The sequence below is a fragment of the Tamandua tetradactyla genome, chromosome 14, assembly GCF_023851605.1.
Source record: "Tamandua tetradactyla isolate mTamTet1 chromosome 14, mTamTet1.pri, whole genome shotgun sequence".
Classification (NCBI taxonomy): Eukaryota; Metazoa; Chordata; class Mammalia; order Pilosa; family Myrmecophagidae; genus Tamandua; species Tamandua tetradactyla.
In genome coordinates, this window is record NC_135340.1 from 69,058,042 (window position 1) to 69,074,438 (window position 16,397).

Genomic DNA, 16,397 nt, shown 5'->3' on the forward strand with positions numbered 1-16,397 from the left:
ATACTTCAGTTTCACATATAGTAGGGGGAATAGGTCTTGCCATGAGTTTTGCAAAAAAAAAAAAAAGAAAAAATCTCTATCAGACTTAACTGTTCATTTTTTCTGGCAACTATTACATGTTAAACATTTAGGTAAAGTAGAGTCAATTCTAAAGTTGGTCAAAACATATTTACCTTAACATGTACTGAAAAAATGCCATATAAATCTGCATATATACTTCTCATACTGGTTCATCATAGATGCTAATTGAATGTTCATCAGTCCTGGAAGCATCCTATTTTCTAAAAAGCAAGGAAAAGTAAATATAAGTAAGCCAGCAGAACATATGCAGCTTAAAATCTACAAATTATCCCATGACTTGAACTTCTCTAAGGTACTATTTTAAGATTCAATCCTTTTTTGGTTTGTTTATTACAACAGGGGGGTTAAAGGATTGAAAATGCTTTACTGATGGAAAGTGGGAGTTGTTACTTCCCCCACCTGCTCTACTCAGCAAACTAAAAAAGAAATCAAGTCACTTCAATTCCTAGCCAGATCTTTAAATGATAATATCAGCCGGGAAGACTTTATTTCTAAGTAAGAAATAAACTCTGGATCACCCATAAGTTTTCCATCATTTCCTACTTTGATTTGTGTCTGTGTCTTTAATCCAAAATTGTTAAAGAATTGCCTTAAAACGGTTTTCCAAAATATTAAAAGAACTGGATGAGGCTACCAGCATCTCCTCCTTCTAAATACCCAGTTCTATTAGCCACCTGTCCGTGGCTAATTGGGAATTATACTCTGAGCTGTGTACTTTTCATGATTCCGAGCGCAGTCAGCCTTATCTAAAACAATCATTATTAAATTATCCACGTTACCAAAAAGACTTAACGTGGCTAACAGAATTGGCCAGACGATTGGCTCCCAGGTCGCCATCCAGTGATAAAAGGCAGATTAAGCTAAGGAAGCTCGGGCATCCAGGCGTCTTCCCCAACGATGAAACTGTGCCCCCACGCAGTTAGGTATCAGTGCGGCGGTCGCGGCCACACCTGGCAGCGTCCACGGTGCATCTCCTGTGAACGAGAGCGGCTCTGTTCAGCAGCAGCGGCAGGAGCAGAGGGAGCCGAGACGCTCTGGGTGGAGGAGGCCGGGGGAGCGCAATGCCAGTGCTGCATTCTGAAAAGCAGTGGCAGCGGCCCGCGGTGTGTGAAGTTCCCGGCGCACGCCCTCAATTGTTGATGAGCCCTGGCGCTCCTCAACGCACAGGAGAGGCTCCCATTTTGCTTTCTTAGAGAAAAGGAGAAATGAGCTGCCGAAGGAATTTGGCAGTGAGAAGAGTCAAAGGCAGTTTTGTGCCAGCAGCTAAGTTGTAAAATTGCTTTGGAGGCTGCCCGGGGAGCACGATAGAATTGACAAGAACAGACACCGTTGCAGATCAAAGGTATGCCTGATTGCACATGAGTCGGGTCGCTGGGATGCAGCCTCAGCTCCTGCTCTAACTATTTGTGGCTGAATAAAGGCAGCGAGACTAGAAACACGATTGCAAGGGGTATTCCTGAAAGGAAAACACATACACTCAAAAAGGAAGGGGAGAAACAGCCCAACTGGTGTGTCTGTTTTTTTTTTTTTTAAGGAGAATCCCTCAGGTATGTTCTCTTCTCCCGTTTGCGTTGTCTCGTTCGCATGTGTTCTTGAATCTGTCTTTTCTTGTTGCTTCTTTTTGATTGCACTTTGAATCACAACCATGGGGTTTTCCTAGTGTAGTAGATGCGTTTGTGAATGCTCAGTTCGCCTGCGTGTATAATATAGATGATCCTATTTTGGATCACCGACTTCTCAGTCATTGCTTTATTTCGGATGCAGAATGATACATGATTGCTTTTAGTTTCCACTGAACTTTCAGGGGAGTATCTGCAGAGGGACAAACAGGGCTGGGATAAAAGGCTATGCTATTTCCTGATCCCTTGGAATGTGGAGGAAAAATTAAGAGCCAAACAGAAAAGTTGAGGGCTTCTAGGAAGGGGTTAAAAGCCCAGATGTCATAGACTAGCATGTGTCACAAGTGTTTTTCCAGCAAAGCATCAAGCAAGGAACAAACAGCATTAGCAATGGTTCTGCTTTTCTAGCTCTTCATCTGTCCATTAAGATAAAGATCCTGACAATTTACTTTCAAGATATGAATCGCTTCAATTGTGTCCTTGGTTCTATTTTGCAACTATATTAAGTTGCTGAAGGAGACAGTGTTTAAAAAAAAATACCTTTTCTCCCACAGTGTGTGTGAACCCTAATTTCTGCAATTACATCATCGATATACGTGTATAATAAAGAGGAAGACAGAGATGGAAACAATAGTGGAGTTGCTGCCTTGGGTACTGAGGTTGAGATGACAAAGCTTAAAGTCAGGTTTCTTTATTAGGCTTTTAAAGAGGGAAATGAAAGAAGTGGGTGGATAATACACATTATGGTGAGTTTCAAAAATACCCTACATGTCTGTACAAAGCTAAAATAAATTTTTCTCATTTTGGAATTGATAATAACATTGCACTTGTTTTGTTTTAAAATAATCTTGTCATCTTTTACCCTTCAAATACAATGTTATTTTCATAAAAGTGGTAAAATTGGCAATAAGGCAAACATATGTGTAGTTAAATTAAACGAGCTTTGTGCGGAGGAGAAAATAAGATAATGGGAAAGTTGGTTAAATTTTGTGTGTGCCAAAATATTTTATAGGTTTTTAGGTGTTTTATTAACACAAAGAGTTAATACCAAGGCTCTAGGATGTTGCCTTTTAATTATCTTCAGACCTACTTTCTTATGATGCAAAAGTCCATATAGACTAAGGGTAAATGGTATTTAAATTGTAATTTGTTTATAATGTAAAGTACATCACTGCCCTGCTCTTTTAAAACTAAAACCTCGTTTTTGCCAAATGATAGTGATCTGGAGGTCTGAGTTGAGCCACACAATGAGAAATGAGGAAACCAGTTATCTCAAAATTTCACACGTTACTATGACAGCAAGATTAAAATATGGTAAGTAGCCACAGAAAATTTTGGGCATCAGTAAAGTGATTAGAAGATAGGCAAAGAGTTGAGCTTATATTCATTAGTAGGGTGTGAAAAAATTGTGTATTTCTTCTATGTTGACATCTTCTATGGAGAAGGTTATTAAATCTAGATGAAATACTTAAGCAATGACACAACAGTAATTTTACTGACCCTAATTAAATAATTATTTTTCAAATTAATGAATAAACTGTCCTAAGAGAACTTAAAATAATACTTGAGCTTCTCATTTACAAAGTTGCCTTTTTGAGCTATAATGAAATTTTGTTGAGAAAGTAATTTCTATGAGATTGTGGACTTGGAGTTAAAGGTGGATAAGCAGGAATGAATTTATTTCCTAGCATTTAATTATTTATTCTTAGACTTTCATTAGCTAGATTTGGAAACTTCTCCCAGAGAAAACCAGCACCATGTGTTTGGATAAAATCATGCCCACGTGAAATCTGAGGTAAATATGTTAGATATACCTAGACAAATCACTTTCTGTGTGTATATTAGTAACAAATCAACTGTTTCCCTTTTCAAACTATCTAGTACCTTTCTAGGGTTACTCATCTTAAATATGAAACAATGAAGTATGGGGCCACGGTGGCTCAGCAGGTAAGAGTGCTTGCCTGCCATGCCCGAGGACCTGGGTTCGATTCCCGGTGCCTGCCCATGTAAAAAAACAAACAAACAAACAAAAAAACAAAAAAAAAACAATGAAGTATGGAGCTCAGAACTACTTGCTTAAGAGTCCGTGGATCATTATTAATAGATGACAACTGTTGTGATTCCACTTTCAAAGATAAATTTTATTGACTATGGGTGTGTAGGGGGCTGGGGGTCAGTAGGGAGGGTGTTTTCACAGGTTTAAGGAAAACCTGTGTTTCTGAATATCAGTACACTTTTGGTATGATAGTATCTTTTCCGATGCTCTAGGTATTTCTATTTGTATTGACCTACTCAAATAATGCAATGTGTCAAAACATACTGTGAATTCTCTCAGGCATTATGCCACCTGTATGTTGTCTTCCAATTTTACCACCACCGGCTTCTGCTGTTTATTCTTTCTACTTTATGTTCTTAACACAGGATTTTTTAAAGATACTGCAGTTGACTTCTTACCCGCCCCCCAAAAAACATTTCCTGCTTTTTAGCTGGAAATGTTAGGAATTTTAAATGCATATCAAATTTATTTCTAAAGTACTTTTACAGATAGTAAATAACTTTCTTACATATTAGGTTTATACCTAATATCAGTTTATATAGTAATCTACATTTCAAATAATGTCACTCAAGTAATAATTGCAAATATAAGGAATCAAATCTGCATCCCCTCCCCCTTTTATAAATCCTTTCTGAATTGTAAGTTGCCTGTGCTTGGATCTCTAGGACCCAGTTCCCTTTCAACTTAAAAACATGGATTTATTAATAATCTGTAGCTTTTGAGCATGCTGAAGACTGAGTGCCTTGTTCAGTAATCTCCACGACGATAATGGATGAAACTGTAGCCCTTTCAGGCATAGTTAGAACAAAAGTCCTTTAGAAAAGACAGAAATGAAAATACGTGAATTGTTCTCCTCTTGTAAAAATGGTTGCAACCCAAGGGACATAAATATTTCCTTTCTCTTGTGCATCTTAGTTATAGTGCATAGTTGAGGCTCAGCACATAGAAAATTACTGTCCTGAAATAGGAGAGAGTTTTATATTATTGGGCCTACGTAGAGAGTAAGGAAGGCATTTTATGGTGTATTTAGTGTTTTAAAAATACTTTTAAGTTTTTCTTGTGTCACGTGACTGGCAAAACCTAAACAATTTTCCTTATTTCAATGGAAAACCTTTAGCAAAAAATGCCAGTGAAATAAAGATGGAGAACTAATATGAACATCACAATGAGTTCAGTACATTTTGCTACCCAGTAGAAAATACTGGACCTGATTAAATTCTGACCTAGTCTCTAAATGTCTGGATAAACTTTGACTGTCACTTTACCTTTCTAAACATTGATTTCCTTGTATGTAAAAGAAAAGTGACCATATATAGCTACAGGGTTTTCTGATTCTAATTTGCCTCTCCTAAGAGGTTAGAGACATTTTCATTATTGTTTTGTAAATAGTACTTTTCTGCCTGATAAAATGAAGAAACAATTTTAATCCTTTTGGAATTAAGTGGGAAATTTGCCAACTTGTTTTCCTTTATCCAACCAGGCAATGATAACTATTCACTTAATCATATTTCATGTAACTGCATCTTTTGCATAAGGCTCTGGGTCTGTGATTCATAGAGTATTTACCACAGCTCTGATAGATATTGAAATGCTGCCGTTTATTTTTTAGAAGCGGCAGTTGGGGTTTGTGCATTTAGCTGCTCAGTTTTTTAGAAACATTCATAGATAGGTTTTATTGAGTGCTTTGTAAAATCTGGCGTGCTGTACATAGTCGTTTGAACAAATCCACTCTTTTCCCCTCAAGCTGTCTTCCCTTCTGACTGGGCACACTCACTGACAATATGCCTGGAAAGATGAGAGTACGGAATTTCCACATGGCTAAGGTTTAGCTTAACTAGGGAGGCCTCCCAAAGCTAAGGAGAATTTTTATTTCTTCTTAATTTCACAGAAAGTTGATTGGCAGGAGGCAAATAAACATGGATTAGTTCATTTATGTAACAATTGAAATTTAAGTCTAGACGCTTCTTAGAAAGTAACCTATAGGCTTAGAAAATTGTATGTAATTATCTGATATTATTGGTTGAAGAAATATTTTTTTAAAACAGTAAGTGATGAGAAATATAAAATTTGATCAGTATAACAAATTATAGTAAATGTATACTTCACTTGCTGGCTTCTTGCCATTTAGCTTTGAGTGGGAAAATTCTCAGATCTTTGATTACTCTTTGTGTTGGTGACCTGAATTAATCTAGTGACATATACTACCTCTTTGAGGACTTTTCTACTAAGATGTCTCATCACTTGAAAGTCAAGATTCAGCTCCTCCACATCTTTCCAAACTGCTCCTTCCTGATTTCCTCAGTCTCTAAACTGAAACCCTGAGTCATTCTCACTGCTTTATCCTCCCTCATGTCCTGTATTCAATTACTAACCAAATTTTGTTTTCTCTTTTATACATCATTTATAGCCATACCTCCTCTTCTCTTCCTGTTCAAATCCTAATCCAAGTCCTTATCACTTTATGCCTAAAATACTGCTCGAATATTCCCATTGTTCTCTCTTCTATAAGCCCATCTCTGAGCATCTGTTCTGTATACTACTGCCAGGTTCATGGTCCTAAAAATGCTTTGATCATGGCGTGTGCACCTGCTTTTGTGGACATCACATTCTTTATAAAATAAAGCCTAGAACATTTAGTCTGGTGTAAAACACTTTTTGCAACTAGATCCCAGTCTGTCTTTCCAGTTTTACCTTCTTCTTGTTCCTTAGAGAATCTTTGCCCAGTTAAACAGATTACTCAGTTTCCAATTACGGCAATTTTGTGCACATTTTTAGTACTAAGTAACTTGCAAAGTTCATTTACTAACTCATCCTATGCTTTCTTGTGAGATGTTTTCTTTTGTCTTTAACTGTAATGTAAACCTTTATTGTTGCATGCTACTTGAAAACAAACAAACAAACAAAAAACATTCCTCGCTAGGCTGTCGATCCCTTAAGTGCAGAGTCTCTAAACTTTGCTGAGTTTCTGCGTCTTCATTTCATAACCATAAAAAAATAAACTAAAAGTCCATTGCTTCATGGACTTTTGTGAGCCAAACTGGCCATTATTTTGTTTTGCATGGGCAGGCACTGGGAAACGAACCCGGGTCTCCAGCGTGGGAGGCGAGAACTCTGCCTGCTGAGCCACCGTGGCCTGCCCAAAGTTGGCTATTATTAATTGTAGTTACATTTATATCCCTCATCAACTTGTCTATGGAAGTTAGGTGCTCTGTAAATATTTGCTTTTGTATGTAATTTGAATTCTTTATCAGTTATTAGAGGAAAAGGCTAGTAAGGGAAGGAGAGAACCTGGTATACAAAGTAGGAAATACCAAAAAGAAAAAAAATTAAGTCAAAAGAAAATATGCAAACACCTCTACTGTGACTCAAGATACTAATTACCTCTGCCATTGCAGTTAGGACAAATTGGAATAGCTTTGGATAGCCTATTTTTGGTGAAACCAAATGTCCTGAGATTCTAATATTTGTTTCCATGTATTATGAGACAGCAAATTTTTATGATTTTCTGTGTTACAACTGACATTTTGAGTCTACTGCCCTAAGATTCTCCTGGAACCAAGAAGAAAGATTAGAATGTGACTATGACTCTAATGGTTGAGAGCTCCTTCCTTCAGAAGGTACTCAGTAATTCTATGGTAAATGAGAAGATCTAGGGCCTGTGAAGCTCGTGAGCACAGCTACTGAGAGGCAGAAGAGGTGTAGCTATAAGAGAGGTGGAAGACGGACAATTAATGCCAGGAGTTGCCTTCCTGCCTTTATTTAGGTTAGAACCATGCCATATGCAAGGTCCATATCAACTTGATGATATTTTTCTTCTCTTCTTGATCAGAAATTCTGAGACTAAGTATGATTTTTTTTTTTTTTTTGGCTCAGTGTTTTAGCATAGCAATGCTGTCAGAATGGAAAACACCAGAAATGGATTGGCTTTTATAAAGGGAATCTATTTAGTTACAAATTTACAGTTCTTCAGAGGAAAGATATCTGGCTTTCTCTGTCACATGGGAAGACACACAGTGATGTCAGCTGGCCTTCCCTCCCTGCTTCTGGGTTCAAATAGCTTTCCCCAGGGTGATTCCTTTCTGCGTCTCCAGATGTCTGGATATGTGTTGGTTCTGGGCTCTGGGCTCTGGGCTGAGTCAGTGCTGTGCTTTGCTGAGCTGTACCAAGTTGCTTCTCTTTCTTCTGACCTTTCCTTTTAAGCCTTACTCATTGCAGAAGGCACTCACTTCCCTTAGCCTACCACAGATGTAATCGGTATAGATGAAATTCACATGCTGATGATTTAAGTCTGCAGCAACAGAACAACTGGGCACCATCACCTGGCCAAGTTGACACCTGAATCTAACTACTATATTCAGAATTTCTAGTAACAGTACTTTACTCATTGGCTCTTTGCCCTGTATCCTTCTTCACTTCCTTTGACTTAAACTCTTTCCCTTTTAATGTCAGTCAATAATTTAAGACATAGTCTCCCTCTCTCCTATTAACCCCTGCAGCACAGCTTAACCCCTGCAGCACAGCCCACTGATGTTCACATTACTGTCTCAACCCCAGTGTTTCCTGCTCCATTATGGCATTCAGCTACCAATGGCTTCAGCAATAGCCACAATTCTGGAAAGAAATCCAGGGAATCAGCAATAGTATTTTTATTTTTTTTTGGTCATTTGTTATTTTTCTAGAATAATTTCTTAGAACATCTGTTTATTTTCAGATAGAAGGCAGCACAATTGATTATAGATAGTGCTTTCACCTGGGATATTTCATATTGGAGGGAAATTTATCAAAAAAGGATGAATAGAGAGTCTGAGCAAAATCTATCTTGTATTTCTTGTTTGAGGCTGAAATTGCTAAACTCTTCAATATTGATTGTAAGGACAGTGTATGTGAATTAGAATGGAGAAAATATAGTCACCTCTTGAATCTATTGAGAGGAAATTTGAGTCTGGCTTTGTAAGTTTTCCTTGGAAGTTTCTAGGTTTCATATTACCTATCTCTTAAGAAGTGTTGATAAATTATTCTTATAGTTGGGTTCCAGTTGTCTAGACTTCAGACCTGACCCACAAGGTATTAGTATTATTTTTAAACTTTTATTTTGAAATAACATCAGTTTTACAGAAAAGTTGCGAAATAATACAAAAAAATACATACGATTCCAATGTGCTCCCAGGCCCCAGTGACCCAGATCCATCTATCTTAACATTTTGCCACATTTTTTTATTGTTTTATCTATCCGTCTATCTGCCTATCTATTTATCCCTGTCTGTCTGTCTGTTTGTCTACTCACAAGACGTTACTTGCTGATTTTTATGTTTGGAATATAAGGCTTCCTCCTATAAGAATGGGGAGTAGATGTTTCTTCGAATGCAGAACATTTTAAAAATCTTTAAGAAGTGACACAAGTTTCAAGTGTTAAATTTGACTGGACTTATAAAACTCTATATATGGTTTTGAAAACATATAGCCCACCAAGAAAGTACTTGATGAATAGTCCTGGTTCATAGATGTCTAACTGCTTCTCAGTTGCTCTTCAGTTAATCTACACATCATCTTGGTTTTCAGTGGGAACTGAATCTTTTAGTTTAGTTATCTAAAACTCCTAGAAGACAGATGATTTACTGTGTTGCTTAATACCAGGTGGAAATAGACCAAAAGAAAAGTCTGTTCATGTTTCAATGCAAGTAATTTTGTTAATATATGTCTGTAAAAATTATGGGGTGATAAAACCAAATAATCTGAAAGTTAATGGAGAGAGACTATGAACTATTTATCAGAAATTTAAACATTAGTGAGCAGTTCATTAATTTGGGGCAGCAGCTTTAGAAGAAGGATAGACATCAGATATTTATAAATAAGAATACTACTATAGACTATATGTCTATAATATTCTGTAATAATGATAGACATTCATTTTCATGTCAAGGAAGATTCTCAAGGCCTCTGCCCAGTGCTGTCTAAATTATAAATTATTAAATTTTGTTTAACATAATTAGTCTATACTTTCTAACTATTTGAAAATTGGTAAGTAGATACTCAGGATAAATAACCATTTACTAATTTATTTAAATAGCACAATATTAATGATGAATGATGGCTGTCTAGAAAATTTAAATTCTATCTTATTTGGTTTGAGTGATGGTAGAAATGACCTTTGAAAAGTAGATTAATTCCTATATGGATTGCTTGTTAGCACGGAGAGAAAAATGCTGTCCTGAGGTCACAAACCTGGATCCCAACAAATCATCTTGGAAGTGGAATGCCAATTGGTCATAAAGAGGAAGAGAAAAGGGAGTGTAGTTATATAAAATCCATCACTTTTCCCAAATCAGCAATTCAAAGCCAGCATTCTACTGAAGGGAAACTAGAATGTCAACTTTACACACAAAAGACAATACACTTTTCATAGTCTTGAGTCCTAGCTCATTTATCTTGATTACATTTGCTTATGTTAGTACAGAAGCTAGCTTGTGGGTTCTGAGCGCTCAGCAGTTAGCTATGGAAGAAGGCAGGATGGGAGTGTCACAGACAGCAAGACAAAGCCAAGCTTGGATTTAAAACTCACCCCCAGTCAATCCGCATTGCAGAAATCTGTGCGCACAGGGCTGACTGTGTTTGCATTTTCCATTCTAAATACATGCCTTAGGCTACCCCAGGAATGCTTCCTGTCCCTTTCTGATTGAGAAGAGGATCTCCTGTCTCTTGAGCTGCCTTTGTCCTAATTAGAGGAGCTATATAACACTTAGAGTCTAGAGGATTCCTTCTAGGCTAATTACAGAACTGTGAGCATTTTTGCAGGAGAAATGAAGCAAGTTCAATTTCAGACAACACATGTCTTTGTGTGGTTTCAATGTGTGGTTACCGGTGTAGTGGCCTAAGGTTATGGCTTTCTTTCTGCTTCTCTCCCTCACCATCTAGTTTGGTCTGAATTTCTAGTGCTTCTACCCACCTTCCCTTCAATTCTTCACTAGATTGTGAGCTCCAAGAGAATATGGATTGTTCAACCATTCTTCTCACTGCAAAGCTGGTGGAATGCTTATGAATAGTAGGTGCTGGGAAAAAAAATGATGTTGAATTAAAATGGTTCTGATAGGATACAACAGAGCAGTTACCTGTGTTTAACATTATTAATAAAAAGCATAGTGTTTAAAAGAGTGCTGCTTCGTATTTTAAAGAAGGAGGGATGATACAGATTGAGATAGTTGGTCAGAATGGATATGCCAAGGCTGATGGAATAACTTGTGGGGAAAAGGAAATAACAAAGATGTGAGTGGAGAGCAGCAAGTTGTTTTTGTTGTGACTTAGGAAGGCTTTACAGCAGGCCTATTTATGGGTTGGTACTTGAATAGAAAGAAGCCCTACCATCAAAATCTCTTACAATCTCCTGGGGTAAGAAAACATGCATACACATTATCATACAAGGAGTGAATTAAGGGCATTTGTGGAAGAATTGAATGTGCAGTAAATATGAACTGTAAATAGAAGAATGAATTAGAAGATTTCCTAGTGTAACAGTGACGTTCTGGTGAGGGGAAACTGAGAGTACATTCTATCTGAGCAAAGGCGTCAAGTGATATCTTGATTAGAGCAGAGAGTAAACGGTGGGGAGCAGGGCAGTTCAGTATGTCTGAATTTCCTGGAGCAGACACCAAGCGGTTAATGTTTGAATCGAGAGTTGATGTCTTAGTCCTGAATTCAAGCTTTTGAATTCAAATCCAGCTTTCTAGCTAGTCAGATTCCTCAAAAATAAATCTTTCACTTCATCATCACTAGTAACCTACTCTGTGTAGACCACATAAAGGTACTTTGGTTACAAAGAATATTATTTCAAATAAGGAGTTTGTAACCTTATTGAAGAGAGACGATAGATTAACTGTTGCTCTAATGTCAACATGTTATTCGATATTTTAGAAACTGTTAAATAATGCCCCTTCAAATTGTGATTGATATTTTTCACCTGCACGCTATAGCATGATTTACATTTTATCAATCAAGACAGGTTATGCAATCTCAATTACAATCTTGGAAAACTGTCAACAAAATCTAATAAGTATTGTTTAATTGTTAAAATAAATCTAGGCAATCTTTCTTAGTTTCCGCCTGAAACAATAATAGCCTGGCTAGGAAATTCAGGGCTAAAAATAGAAGGAAAAAAAACATGCATTAGTCCAAAAATTCCTCAGGGCACCATGGCCAGGCAGTGGCCTTAAATTAAAACTGAAGTTCCTTATTCTAGACCTATTTTGCCATTATAGCTATAGATTTTTTCTTTGTCAAACATAGGATATTTGTGTTTGGTTTCTTGTGCAATGTAAAATCTGTTTGTTTTCATTTTTGCTGTTCAATTATGAACAGCCAAATGCACACCAGAGGGGAAATAATTTATGTTGATATGTTCAGGTGTGGCTTAATTTATACAATGTGTGAGTTTCCAAAATATCTGCAAATCATTATCAATGTTAAATTCTCTAGGGAACTGGCTTTATGTATTTTCTCAAAAAATTGTGCGAAATACATTTGTAAAGCAAGCAACCTTCCATTGATATATCTGATTTTTAAAAAAATATGGATTTGCCTGTACAAATGCATAAGTGGGCTTTTTTGTAAATAATGGACAGACTTGGAGTACGGTCACCCTGTTCTCTGCTTTAAAAGGAGATGTCTGCCTGCTGCAATAGAGTCTCATCTCAGACTTTTGGTGGAGGTTTCTGTCACTGTTATGATATGGAAATCAGAGGAAAGACTGGGCTGAGGTGTCTATAAGACTATATTCACATTCCTTTCTGTGATAACTGACCCCTGTCCTTAAGAGTGATGAGACATGTGTCAAGGGGAGACCTCCATTTTCCACTTAAGTAGGGAAAAACTCATAGACGGAAACAGGTCGTGATGACTATGAATATCTCTGCTGAATCTCTGTCCTATTTCCCTCTTTCTTGTGTCTGTATTCTCACAAAGACCTGCCTTCACACCTAAACCAAATTCTCCATCATGATCCTTCTACCCTATTAAATCATGCCTGCTTTGTGTCCCATTCCCTTACCTATTTAATGACCTTTAAATTATTTCAAATGCACAGATTATTATTTCATTTATCAATTTGGCTACCTATTAAAGAATGGCCATGTATAAAGAATGAATAAAGAATTATAGAGTACTCAAAAGAACCCAACAGTCCTCCTTCTCCCCCCTCCTCCCCCTCCTGCTCCGGCCACTCTCCAACCACCACGGTGCCCTCTTCCCCCGCCTTCACCGGCTCCTCCACCACCAGCCTCTACAGCCTTGCCGCCCTCACCTTTCCTCCTCCAGAACAGCTACTGGGGGAGTGGAGATAATACAGAGCAGCTCCTGGAGCCACGAGGGAGATCAAAGGGACCGCGTACCCCATCCTGGAACGGCTGACTATCTGGGAGAACCAGCTCCGGTGAGATCACCAAGGGGCACAGGCTTTCCTGGGTGGGACGGCAAGCGACCGGAGTCCCTCCCTTCCACCTTCCCAGGCCAGCTGGTAGAATTGGACAGGCGGTCCCCTTAGGCCGCGGCGGCTGGTGCCCCCACCACACGAGGCCCCCCGGAACAACAGAGATAGTTGGGTCGGAAATCCCCAGACTGCGGAGAACAGTGACCGGGGGATCCCTTCCAAACACGTGACTCCCCCGTCGGCTGGGAATAGTGCACTCTCCCGGGCTGCGACAGCTGGCGCCCTCCCGCCATGCTTGGTGCCCCGGTCCGACTAGCTAATTCAGCCGGATGCTCTCCCGTGCTGCGGCGGCCGGTGACCCTCCCCGCATTCGGAACCCCAGGCCGACTGGCAATTTTCCAAGACGCTTCGGCTGCCGAACCTCCCCTACGGCGAGAATTTTCCAGAGTTAAAGGACCCACAGCAACTTTAACTGGTGGAACCCGTAGACAAACGTGTGCCACGAGCGCCACCTACTGGGCAGGATAAGAAAAACAGAACCCAGAGATTGCACAGAAAAAATCTTTCAACCTGTGGGGTCGAACACCCAGGGAAATCTGACTAAATGCCCAGATGCCAGCAGAAGATAACGGATCATGCTCAGAAAATTGAACATTTGGCCCAGTCAAACGAAGAAACCAATAGTTCAAATGAGATACAGGAGCTGAAACAACTAATGCTGAATATACGAACAGAAATGGAAAACCTCTTCAAAAACGAAATCGATAAATTGAGGGAGGACATGAAGAAGACATGGGCTGAACATAAAGAAGAAATAGAAAAACTGAAAAAACAAATCGCAGAACTTATGGAAGTGAAAGATAAAGTAGAAAAGATGGAAAAAACAATGGATACCTACAACGACAGATTTAAAGAAACAGAAGATAGAATTAGTGATTTAGAGGATGAAACATCTGAATTCCAAAAAGAAACAGAAACTATCCGGAAAAGAATGGAAAAATTTGAACAAGGTATCAGGGAACTCAAGGACAATGTGAACCGTACAAATATATGTGTAGTGGGTATCCCAGAAGGAGAAGAGAAGGGAAAAGGAGGAGAAAAACTAATGGAAGAAATTATCACTGAAAATTTCCCAACTCTTATGAAAGACCTAAAATTACAGATCCAAGAAGTGCAGCGCACCCCAAAGAGATTAGACACAAATAGGCATTCCCCAAGACACTTACTAGTTAGAATGTCAGAGGTCAAAGAGAAAGAGAGGATCTTGAAAGCAGCGAGAGAAAAACAATCCGTCACATACAAGGGAAACCCAATAAGACTATGTGTAGATTTCTCAGCAGAAACCATGGAAGCTAGAAGACAGTGGGATGATATATTTAAATTACTAAAAGAGAAAAACTGCCAGCCAAGACTCCTATATCCAGCAAAATTGTCCTTCAAAAATGAGGGAGAAATTAAAACATTCTCAGACAAAAAGTCACTAAGAGAATTTGTGACCAAGAGACCAGCTCTGCAAGAAATACTAAAGGAAGCACTAGAGTCAGAACCGAAAAGACAGAAGAGAGAGACATGGAGAAAAGTGTAGAAAGAAGGAAAGTCAGATATGATATATATAATACAAAAGGCAAAATGGTAGAGGAAAATATTATCCAAACAGTAATAACTCTAAATGTCAATGGACTGAATTCCCCAATTAAAAGACATAGACTGGCAGAATGGATTAAAAAACAGGATCCTTCTATATGCTGTCTACAGGAAACACATCTTAGACCCAAAGATAAATATAGGTTGAAAGTGAAAGGTTGGGAAAAGATATTTCATGCAAATAACAACCAGAAAAGAGCAGGAGTGGCTATACTAATATCCAACAAGTTAGACTTCAAATGTAAAACAGTTAAAAGAGACAAAGAAGGACACTATATACTATTAAAAGGAACAATTAAGCAAGAAGACATAACAATCATAAATATTTACGCACCGAACCAGAATGCCCCAAAATACGTGAGGAATACACTGCAAACACTGAAAAGGGAAATAGACACACATACCATAATAGTTGGAGACTTCAATTCACCACTCTCATCAATGGACAGAACATCTACACAGAGGATCAATAAAGAAATAGAGAACCTGAATATTACTATAAATGAGCTTGACTTAACAGACATTTATAGGACATTACATCCCACAACAGCAGGATACACCTTTTTTTCAAGTGCTCATGGATCATTCTCAAAGATAGACCATATGCTGGGTCACAAAGCAAGTCTCAACAAATTTAAAAAATTGAAATCATACACAACACTTTCTCGGATCATAAAGGAATGAAGTTGGAAATCAATAATAGGCGGAGTGCCAGAGAATTCACAAATACGTGGAGGCTCAACAACACACTCTTTTTTTTTTATTATTAATTAAAAAAAGAATTAACAAAACAATTAGAAATCATTCCAATCTACATGTACAATCAGTAATTCTTAATAACATCACATAGTTGCATATTCATCATTTCTTAGTACATTTGCATCGATTTAGAAAAGGAAATAAAAAGACAACAGAATAAGAATTAAAACAATAATAGAAAGAAAAAAAAACAAAAAAAAACAAAAACAAAAAACCTATACCTCACATGCAGCTTCATTCAGTGTTTTAACATAATTGCATTACAATTGGGTAGTATTGTGCTGTCCATTTCTGAGTTTTTATATCCAGTCCCGTGTACAGTCTGTATCCCTTCATCTCCAATTATCCCTTCTCTCTTTTTTTTTTTTTTAATTAACGGAAAAAAAGAAATTAACCCAACATTTAGAGATCATACCATTCTACACATGCAATCATTAATTCTTAACATCATCACATAGATGCATGATCATCATTTCTTAGTACATTTGCATTGGTTTAGAAGAACTAGCAACATAACCGAAAAAGATATAGAATGTTAATATAGAGAAAAAAATAAAAGTAATAATAGTAAAATCAAAACAAAACAAAACAAAACAAAAACCTATAGCTCAGATGCAGCTTCATTCAGTGTTTTAACATGATTACTTTACAATTAGGTATTATTGTGCTGTCCATTTTTGAGTTTTTGTATCTAGTCCTGTTGCACAGTCTGTATCCCTTCAGCTTCAATTACCCATTGTCTTACCCTGTTTCTAACTCCTGCTGAACTCTGTTACCAATGACATATTTCAAGTTTATTCTCGAATGTCCGTTCACATCAGTG

At 37.8% G+C, this 16,397-nt stretch overlaps 1 protein-coding gene across 2 annotated transcripts in view; it reads left to right on the forward strand.

The window, feature by feature from the left end:
* Positions 1 to 982: 982 nt before the first annotated feature.
* The window catches only part of UNC13C (unc-13 homolog C), a 663,640-nt gene continuing 648,225 nt past the window's right edge, over positions 983 to 16,397 (forward strand). Inside the window, exon 1 of one of the 2 annotated variants that reach the window (XM_077127956.1) lies at positions 983 to 1,423. The gene's annotated coding sequence lies outside the window, so the exon portion shown is untranslated. Of the gene's footprint in view, positions 1,424 to 1,528; positions 1,629 to 16,397 lie in introns of those variants that run through there. The other variant, XM_077127957.1, reaches the window with a different exon arrangement.